Source organism: Leptosomus discolor, chromosome Z (genome assembly GCF_034619465.1).
Source record: "Leptosomus discolor isolate bLepDis1 chromosome Z, bLepDis1.hap2, whole genome shotgun sequence".
Taxonomy (NCBI): domain Eukaryota; kingdom Metazoa; phylum Chordata; class Aves; order Leptosomiformes; family Leptosomidae; genus Leptosomus; species Leptosomus discolor.
The window spans coordinates 55,478,862-55,490,375 of NC_141419.1; positions in this window are offsets into that span (position 1 = coordinate 55,478,862).

Here is an 11,514-nt window from a genome sequence, read left to right on the forward strand (position 1 = left end):
GCATCTTCTGTCCAGCATGGAGGAGACATCTCACAGATTTCTCTCTGGGTGAGGCTGTCCCATGTCTGCTAGTTTTCACAACAGGAAGGGCACATGGGGAATAGGAGAAGGTCTTCCTATGATGGCATGTTGTGAAGGGCTACACAACCAACATTTTCAACAAAATGAGAGGTTAAAACTTAAATTCCCATAATCATGTTTTGAATGAGACCTGTAGCTGGGTAAAAATATTCACAATATTTAGATTTTTGGTGGGGTAGGAAGAGGTGGGGTGACATTTTCAGATGCATATGAGTGTCCAGTTCTCCTTGGTATCACATGGATATAAGCAGCAGGCTACTGAAAATACTACTACCCGTCTGTCTGCATGTTTAGCTGCTAAGTACCTTTAAATTCTGGTTGTTAGGAGCTAAGGCTAAAATCCTAGCTCTGTTTGTATCTGCAACAAGTTCCCATTGATTTCCATAGTCCCAGGATTTCATCTTAAATCCATATCCAAGCATCTAAATGACTAGTCTGGGGTTTTTCCAGTATTTAAATCCCTAACAGCTCTCATAATTAAGTAAATATGGGTCCTGGAGCCAAAGCGTAAACTTTGAAGTTTAACATCTGACACGTATTTTTAGAAATCTTGCATCTAATCGTGCATTTGATCCTTTTAAATTATTCATCATTTTAAAGATACAGAATACCCAAATGCAACTACAATGTTTTGAAAATTAAAATAGTCTCAAAATACTGTGTGTCGTACTCCTGAATATGCCATTCTTTTGCAGGATAATGTATGATAGAGACAAATATGTGCTGCAGCAAAGCTGTATCTGCAGTTCCATTTTAGAGAGTTGCAAATTTGATCTGACTTCAGTGCAGGATGTACAGGGAAGAAAAATAACATGTCTGAGTGTGCAAGTACAAGAAACTTACTGCCAGAGTGGTCTGAGTGTTACAGGCCAGGTTTGAAAACACATTGGTGATATTGTTTCTAAATCTGGACACAGCACAGGACAAGCTGGTTTTCTAGCTCACATCACTTCTTTATCAAAACAGTAAAACACTCCCACAATTAAATAATAATTTAAAAAAAGAACAATGGAATACTTTTGAAACAACCAAGCTGCTCTAGTGAATGCATATTGACATTTGTAAATGAATGTGGTTTTTTAATCATTTATTTTTGAAATTCTCTTGGTCTGAGACCTCTGTTCCTGTCCAGATCATTTTTACAGCTGAAATAATTCCTGAACTAAACAGCTTATAACAGGACCAATGACAGAACCTAAACAGTAGCCTATGATCAGGTTTTATTATAAAAGAAAGTATAAAACCCCTAGGAATACTGCATTTTCCTTTTTTTTTGTTTACAGTCCTAAACAAAACAAAACCAAAAAACCCACTAAAGACTAATTCATTACTGTTGCTTTTCTCTTACAGAGCATTAATAGGTTTTAGAAATGAAGTTCTTTTATTAATTTGATTAAGTCAAAGGAAAATCCAAGGTTTCCATGAATAATTCAATTAACATTGTTATCTTCAAAAGTCATATGTAAAATATTGTTATACCTCAGAAGTCCCTCACAGTCTAACATACATTTAATTTTCAATATTGTTGATTTATAGTTTTATAAAGCAAAATAATAAATATAATAAATTACCTCTATGTATCCTGATCTTAGTTATTACAAAATAACTGCTGTAGTTTTACATTTTCAGTGTGAAATATTAAATACATAAATCAAAACAAGATTTTTTTCATCTGGAGCTGGAAACTGGTTTCTGAAACTGACAAATTCATTTTAGCTGAAATGAATATTTTAGGAAAAAGATCTTTACTAAGTCCATAACAGCTCTAAAAGAAACAAGAATTTTGCATTCTAATAGCCTGCTTTTGTTGGCTTCCCTGTGATAGGTGTTGAATCTTGCAAATGCAATGGCCAGAAGCAACTCCAAGTTTCCCAAACGCATCATCATGTTCTGCTTGACAGTATTCTCCTCACCCTCTTTGCCTGCTCAAAGATCATTCCTTTCATGGTACACAGTCACACTGCTGCTAGGCTGACATGCTTCTTAGCTGAAATTTTTGGTAGGAGGTGTTCATACACAGAAATACATATATATGTAGCTATGTAATCATCCCTAAAAATAATTGTTCACCAAGAAGAATGTTGGGAAATAATAAGAACTATTCAAATGAGATGCAGAGTTTCTAACATGTAAAAGCAGATTCAGTTATTTTTACACACTTCCTGTCTCAACCAGAAGCTTCGTTGAGAGCTAGAAATACTGTTTTGCAACCTTGATTAAAAAGAGTAAATCTTAATTATAAGAAATCATTAAAGCATTTAAATATCTTTCAGCTCTTAGAGCGCTTAAACATTCAGCCACAAGCAGCTTTCAAAAGGCATGATGATACCTGAATACTAAAGAATTTATGCGTACATGTGTGAATAGGCAGTGAAGAAAAATAGAGTCTCCCTGAGGCTGGACAGTAGATGATTCTGCAAACCATACCATCAGCTAAATTCTCTCCCCAGGGCCTTGCTTGAAACCAGGGACAGACCAAATTTTATCAGCTTTTTTTTTCTGTGGAATTCTATTTGTGGTCCACACACATGGTTTTTTTTCTTATTTCCATTTTAAGACTGTTTTAGGTTTATTAATACACTAAAAGTACACCTCAGAACATTGTATGGAAGAACCTACTCAAATAGTACCTTTTGGAGCTATGTGCTTACCTTTCCTTCCAAAAACACAATACTGAATTTTCCTATATTCGAGAAGTATTTCAATGAACACAAAGGAAAAAAGACTACTAAAAAAAAGTCTCTGGCATGGGGCAGTTAGATGTTTTAGCTTGGATTGTTCGGGCATTTTTGGATTTTATTTCAGCCTCATTCTTTAATTTTAAGAACCAAGGGAAAAAAATCTGAAGCTTATCTAACCTATTGTGGAGATATATATCACGTCCATGTGATAAGTTCATGAGGGGCTGTCCCATACCATGGCCTAGCTGCTGGATAGGCTGATAATAGCTTACTGCAGGATGACAGTACACACAGAGAAGAAGCCTTCTAGCTTACTTCTAAGAAGATACTGCTAGAAAAAAAAAAATTATGAATAGAGGAGAAAATTTTTCTGTTGAGTTTCCTACTTGAGGAAGCACTCCTATTGGCATTAACAAAAATCTTTCTTCACAGTAACATTACTTTTGTTATTGCAGTTTATGTCCTCAGCCTTTATTTTAAGAGATATGTTTCAACAGTTCTGCTAGCTGCATTCAAATTCTCAAGTTAGTATTTCTCTTCACAATTGCAAATAGATTTTAGAGGGAAATTAACTTAGAGAAACATAGAATGGTTGGGTTGGAAGGGACCTTAAAGATCATCTAGTTTCAACCACCCCCAGCCATGTGAAGGGACACCACCCACTAGACCACGTTGCTCAAAGAGCCATCCAGCCTGGCCTTGAACACTTCCAGGGAGGGGGCAGCCACAACTGCTCTAGGCAACATGTTCCTGTGTCTCACCACCCTCACAGAAAATAATTTCTTCCTAATATCTAATCTAAATCTACGTTCTTTCAGTTTGAAATCATTACCCCTTGTCCTATCACTACACTCCCTAATAAAGAGTCCCTCCCCACCTTTCCTGTAGGCCCCCTTGAAGTACTGGAAGGCTGCGCTAAGGTCTTGCCAGAGCCTTCTCTTCTGCAGATTGAACAGGCCAAACTCTCTCAGCCTTTCCTTGTAGGAGAAGTGTTCCAGTCCCCTGATCATTTTCGTGGCCCTTCTCTGGACCTGCTCCAACAGGTCCAGGTCTTTCCTGTGCTGAAGACTCCAGAGCCGGATGCAGTACTCCAGGTGGGGTCTCAAGAGAGTGGAGTAGAGGGGGGAGAATCCCCTCCCTCGACCTTCTTTTGATGCAGCTCAGGATGCAATTTGCTTTCTGGGCTGTGAGCGCACTTTGCTGGCTCGTATTGGTTTTCATCCACCAGCACCCCCGTGTCCTTTTCTGCAGGGCTGCTCTCAATCCACTCATTCCCCAACCTTTATCTGTGCTTGGGATTGCCCTGACACAGGTGCAGGACCTTGCCCTTATATTTGCAGCATATCGAGATTTTTATGTGGCTTTCATTAAGACAAAAATCCACTCAGGTAACTGTGATTTTTATTTGCTGAAGACCTAGGGAAGGGTTTCAATTTAGCATATTGTAGTTTCAGTCCTTCAGCCAAACCCTTACAATCTGAAGATGCAATGAATCTTGATACCATCCAGTTATTTTCAGTCTAGTTTGATTTGTCAAGAGAAGTGGTATGAAATCTGGATTAAAATATAAAGAGCAATGCATAATATATACTAGCTGAGAAGTCTCTTTGTTCATAAATATCCCACCACAAAGCTATTTTAAAATTTTATTCTTCTGGAATCAAAGTGTTCTGTAAACCACAAGTAACTTGCCTGCAGAAAATATTAAATTAACAACTACAGAAAACTGTGACCAAATAAAGAAAATATGCATGCTAGCTATTAACTCTGGCAAGTCCATCTTCAGATAATATGAAAAGACACAGCCATTAACTTCAGTTATGCAGTCTATGACTCTTGCTGGATATTTCAAGGGAGTCAGTGATACCACAGTGGCTGAAAAAAGCCAAGCGTCCACTGCCAGGTAAGGCGGGGATAGGGCATGCAAATGATCCAAGAATCCAGTCTCTCACTGTCTTGGGTTTCTCTGTAGGCCATAAACTGGGCCCCTTGCCTGTCATTTCCCAATGGCCCAGCTCTAGAGGAAACATGACATTTTCTTTCCATTTTCTTTTACAGAAAAAGAAAGTCTACCTCTATAGTCAGCAGTTACCTCATAGAAGCAGAAAGAAGATGATAGTTCAAGTAAATGTATTGACAAAGAATCACATAGATTTCTAACACGGCTAGCATCCTAAAATAAGTTGTCTAGTTCTTTGTTTCTAAATTGCTCTGGGAGTTCTAGTACAACTCAGCCTTTATAAAATTTATCAGATCAGCAATTGTATGAGAGGACTTTTAAAAGTACATTGAACACAGTAAGTTATATGTATAGTTAACCAACAGTCCTTGTTCATTCACCTCTAACCATTTGCAATTTGATATTGTATGGCTGCAGTGTACTCTGTGGTTAGAAAAATATGTATATAGTATGCATATACACAGCCTCATCATAAGCAACAACAAGACAAAAAATGTATTGCGACATGCTGTCTCATCCAAATTTTTTAGAAACTCAAAGAAGTTCTCACATTTGTTTTTGCTTTGCCTTCAACTGTTATCTTCTGCTGACTTTAAAGAAGCAAAGGAAAACTGAATAGCAATTCTCTTCTGCATATATAAACAGTTGTTTAGGTATCAGAGCATCTCCACAATGTAATTATCAGGTTTAAATTCAATAGTATATGTTGTTTTTCAAAATGGCTGTACTCCTGTAACTGTCACTCAAAATGTTTTTGTGCATATTTGCCAGCTTTTACTTTCCAACTTAATTAATATGTCTTCATATATTTAAAATACTGGGTTCTTACCAGGCCTCATGGTTGACTTTGAATTTTTATGTGATCCTGTTGTTTTGAAAATTGCTTTCAAAGTAGAACGAAGCTGTTGAAGAAAAAACAACATTAAGTACGCGTTAAACAATTAATACTTGTCAAGGTTATGAAAATCTGAGTCAAATTTAGTTTCTGTCAAGCCCAAGAGACAATGCTTTACAAATACATGAGGTGGAGATTAAATGTAAAGAAATTAGAGAAAAGAGAAAAATTAACACGCTGAGGCTTTGGAACACGCAGAATTGCTGTAGGATTTTTTTTCTACTGCAATTTTTTTGTACTGCAACATGTTTATGTTGAAGTACTTAGAGTGAAAAAAAGACTAATGAACTGTATAGGAAAGAAAAGTTACGGTGAATTGAAAGTGAGGAAGCGAATGAAAATAAGGACAGTGGGTTAAGAGCAGCATATGAGGAGCTGTAAATTAGGAACTCATCACTTATCTAGAGAAAGAGAGAAGAAAACTGAAGCTGGCTGCAGAATAATTTCACAAGGGGAGAAACACCAATGGAGCCGCTCCAGAAGGCGTAGTATCCTAGGGCAGGCTGCCAACCTCAAACTCTCTGAAAGCCTTAACCCACCATGCAGAAGGTGTTCTGTGTCTCTCACACTGGCCCTATCTTGTTTGGCATGTTGTCATAAAGCTAGTAATTTTGTTTAAACTGTCAGGGATTAAGCTGCTGTGGTTTAGAGAAAGGCAGGCACAATTTAGATGTAAGGAAGAAGTAGTCATTGTATCATGTGGAATGGTGCCATGTGCCACCTGACAAGTAGCTTTGGTGAGAAGTGACCAAAACCCATTTACTCTCATGTACATTTACTTTATACATGTGACTGAGAGGGAGAGAGACAGAGAGAACACTGAGAGATGCATTACTAATATAATAAAAACACCCAAGGAAGAAAATCTTACCTAAAGTGGCCAGTTCACATGTTTCTGTGTTTCTGCTTTGCCTGATGATAAATCCTCTCTACAGTTTGTGTCTGTAAGTAAGACTCAAGGCTGCTTGCTCATTAATTATCTCTTTATAGGTTTTTGCCTTCAAATTTTGACAGGCTCCATTGGGTGATTCAACTGTGAGTTATGCTCTGTACTGGAATTGCTAACATCCAAGTGTACTGCTTTCACTTCAAGAAGTATGGTCTGTGCAATGTTCTTAAAAAAGTGCTTTGCCATACTGACTGCCTTTTGTCTTAGAATAAAGGTTTTTAAAATAATAATGTCCTTATTTCAGCCACTGGATGAGTTAAAAATAATGGCCCTAAATGTGGAGAACAAGGGCATTTAGCTCCAGGAGTGCCACTTGAGTGAAGCTATTTAAATGAGCTTCAAGGCCCTGACTCAGTTACCAACACTTAGACATTTGGTGCCACATCAGATGTGATGCTGTATCCCACTTGGCCTCCATCTGTCTCTCCAGAAGGCTGCAGGCCTCCTCATGGGTTGCATCTACCACTTCAGGCAGATGTCTTAGATACTTTAGGGTGTCTAAATACCTATGCTTACACAACACAATCAATCCCCAGATTTTCAACTGCATTTACCTAAGAGTGTGATTTGGCTCCAAGACACAAAGAACACAAAGCTAAATGTGAGCCATAGCTATGCAGAAGCCTCGGTGTCCAAAATCCCATTACAGTCAATCAGAATCTAGTCAGTAGAATCTAGAAAACCACACACACTTTAAAGTAGGCACCTACATTAGTTCTTCTGTAGAAGAGCAATTGCAGATGCCTAAATTCATATATTTTAATCTGGATATTAATCCCATGCTACATATCCAAAGGAAAAGATGCAAAGACAATAGCAGTAAAGACAATACAGGAACTTAGTCAGCAACATATTAAAGTAACTCTGAAGAATTCAGAGCAGAGAACGGAAGTAGAGTGTGTCCAAGACCAAATGTATAATTTTCAACCCCAAAATCATTAAGCGTTCAAATTTCCTGCAGACTGTATACCACTGGAGAATGAGACAACACAAGAACAAAAAATGTAATCTGATATAGATCAAGTTCTCACCATGTTTCTCAACCTTTTCCAGTTTATGAACTCCAATGGTTTAGCATCTGTAAGCCTATCAACTGCTTTGGTCTGCCTATAGATTTGTTCACACACTAACTATGTAGTATATGAAACAATATAATTTCCTAATCATGGCACAACATGAATCATTTTGTTAACTAGGAGTAATCTGACTACCAAATAATGCCCACACCTATTTAGACAGAAACCTAAAACCTTAATAAGGTGCAATACTTGAAGCATTAAAAATGCAGATCTAAAGGGCTGTGAAGATTTTAAATTAGCAAATGAGCATCGCACTGGTCTAGGCAACACAGTGAATCATCGTGAATCACCTGGCAGAAACTGCAACTCAACTTCAAAGCAAAAATTAGTGGCTTATACCTCTGGGTGGAGGGAGCTATAAAATACTAACATCAGCTTTTGTATGTAGCAAGCTCATTATAGAAAGCTAACCCTGCCCAGCATCTCTTATTACTAATCTAGGGACTCTTCTTGCAAATCACCTTCTTTTCCTATGCTCTCTTTCAATGTAAATGCAAATGCAACAGGTAAAACCACTGTAGTATGTGAACACAGTTTCTCTCTCTGCAGCAGTCTTTTCCTTTTTATTTCTTTGGCGTTCTGCACCAGCTTTCTTAAAATTCCTGTTTTCAGGCACAGCACTACCAGAGGAGGCTTCCAAAAGCATTCTCAAGTCATTTGACCAACCTTCTCTAGGATATTCCTTCCCTTCCTGCTCTGTTCAGTCCTGTCATTTTAAATCGTGAGCAACAGATTCCCCGAGTTTGAGTCTGTGAGAAGTGGCCATTTGGTGGAAAGCGGCAGGATCCATCCACCTCTCCTGCACCCTGCTCTTCTACTCGCTCTGCAAAGCAGATGCAGAACAAGCTTTTCTTCCCCTAAGTGTATCTTTTTGGAGATCCAGTACTGAAACCAGGCTGTAAACACACCATATCACCCACAAGCAACACAACTCATTTTAAAATTATTCTTCAGGTGTCGGAAAGCCAAACTTTTGCCTACAACCAAGCCTTTTGCAGAATTCTGGTGTGTGTAGGATGAATGCTAGGGATGGTCTTAACCAATTTACACTGTCAGAACAATGTATTCAAGTCTTCAGTACAGATGAGAATCAGACCCAGGATCTCTCAGTGTTGTATAACTTGGCTGTGGGTATACAGCTGCACACTAAGACTTAACTAAGAGTGAAACTGGACTGAGAAGATTCCTCCCTACTTAAAGAGAACTAATTAAAAAATGGAACACAAAATAAATCGCATAACTCATCTTAAAAGTCAGAGAAGCACAGCCCACACAGGAGAAGCAGCCAAGCTACTCCCATCCTCCTTCCAGGGGATAAAAGAGGACATCTGTGAAAAGTCCTCCCTTCATTTTCTTCAGAGTAGCAAGCACAGGAGTTGCGAAGATATTAGTCACATTCCACCCTTTGTATCTGAGGAAAAATACTCTGTGGGGGGAATAATATGACTGAGAAAAAACACCTACCTTTGGGATCAGATTTCATAATGAAAAATAACCACTTTTGTTGGAGAAGTTCTGAATCCCTGCATCTGTGGAAGTGGGAAGTTAGCTGTGTTTCTCTATTTTACGGAAGGAAAGATTCCCATCAAATCTCTTTGTCTCAGGATACCTTCCAGCATGGAGGGGGAAATACATACAGACTTCTTGCAGCTAGAGTATACTCTTAAGGTATTCTTTCAGATAGTATGTAAATTCAGAGCTTTGATGTTCAGCGCTGGTGCCATCACCCAATTAGTGTCCATGTTATTCGGGCTCTCAGATGTGTGGGTACTCTGTAATAATTTCATTTGAATATGATTAATGTTCTTTACTTTCTAGCTCAAGCTGCTTTCTTGTTTTTTTATCACAGTAAACAGTTGACACCCCAGGAGTGGCTAAGTGTCACATGGTAGGTGAAGGGATTAATGCATATATATTATGTCTCTAAAAACACTTTGAGATCCTACAGGGTAAAAGACACATTTAGAAATGCAAATCATCATTATCATCAATGAATTGGATGTTGGAGACACAAAAGCGAAATTCAGAGGCATGTACATTTTTTTAGTTTCATTTATATCTAAAAATACGGGAGATAAACAACACAGTGCTCATTAACTTCTTCAAGCTGATTTTAATAATAGTCATTACGTTAAAAAAATGAAACTTCTTGTGCCAGAGACAAACTGGGATGAAACAAAGACAAGTAACTCCTGCAGCACCTTTGTGCCCTTCTAGAATTGCTGTTCATCTTTCTTTCTTTCAGCAGTTCCCTTGCTCCTTTTGTGCAAAAGGTACCACCATCTAATGAAACAATTAAGGCCTGACAGTTTAAATATGCTATTCTGTTCTTTTCAAGCATAAGTGCCAGCCATCAAGACAAACTATACTCACTGCTTCACTATCAATAGAGTCATTGTTATCCCAGATAGAGTGCCCTAAAAATAAAAGCCATTCTCTATGTGCTGCTTCATCAAGTCAGGTCATGTCAGCCCCACAGGGTAGACAGTACTGTACTAATTTTACTGTTCTATTTTTAAACATGGTCTCCTTAGATCTTTTAGTGTGTCCCATATAACAATCCAGAATTCATACACTGTACTCAAGTTCCTACTCCCAAGCACCTCCAATTTCTGAATATCCCACCCAGTCAGCATGTTTGCTGTAGAAAACAATGATGAAGTGGTCACATTTGGCTTAATATCACCTGTTGTGCATTGCTTGACTGTTCAAGGGTCATGAGTTCAAATCAAAATTAGTATCTGTAAGACTTACCAGTGTTAACAGTTTAATGCCCCAGGCACTATATTTCACAGAAGGCTCCACCCCCAAAAGCCGAACTGAATTTTACTAGACCATGAACACTATTGCAGTGGAAGGGTTTCATCCTGAATTACCTCAGACACACTAATGGCTAGAAGTCACCCTAACTATGATTGCCTCTCAGAAATAAAACAAAAATTCTCCTGTCTGGTATATGTGAGGAATTTTGTTCCCAATAGCTGTCTTCCTGCAACATCAAGGTCACCCAGGCTATCTAAGAGTTCTAATGCTAGCACAAGACACAGAAATAGAAGAAAAAATGCCTATATTTTTTAAGGTAAAAATTGAGGGAACTCCATTGCTGCACAGATTTACACCAGGCTGTAACTCTTAGATTACCTTTCATGTTTGAATTTTTTACACCAGTTTACACTGGACAGGTACATACATTGCAGGGCAGACTTTTAAAACAAAGAGCTGAACAAGAAAGCACTTTTCCTTCCCTTACACCTACTCCTTACAGCAATAAAAATAAAAAGCTGATTTCACCCAACCTCCAAACTTTTAAAAAATCCTACCCTACACCTGCAATTTGAGAATTAGCACTTAGCCCAATGTTAACTAGAAACCTGAAGCAGTTTCAAGTTGAATAAAAGACATGCGACTTGGTGCCATAGTGCTGGTTTTAGAATACAACAAGACTCCATTCAGTGCTCAGCATGTACAAATAAAAAATTATACAACCATATATGAGAGGAAGGTAAGGAAGAGGAACTAGGCTGTTTTCAGCAATTTGGTTTAGCAAGTTCCTTAGACATTCAAATTGTCATTTTTATCATAAGCAATGTTATATTCCCAAGGTTCAGACTGGGATATGTTTTAGGAGCTTTAGGCTGAATCTGTGGACAGCAAACAGCTCTCAATAGCTTCTCACAGTATCCCCTGAAGTAGCCATACTCTTCCCTTGCAATGTTGCCTGGTATAGGGCTTATATGGCAAGATCTGGTAGTGGGGAAGGGGACATGAGGATGATGCTACAGGTATGGCTTCTGTGAGAGGCTGCTAGAAGCTTCCCCCATGTCTGATAGAGCCAATGACAGACAGCTCCAAGATGGACCTGCCACTGG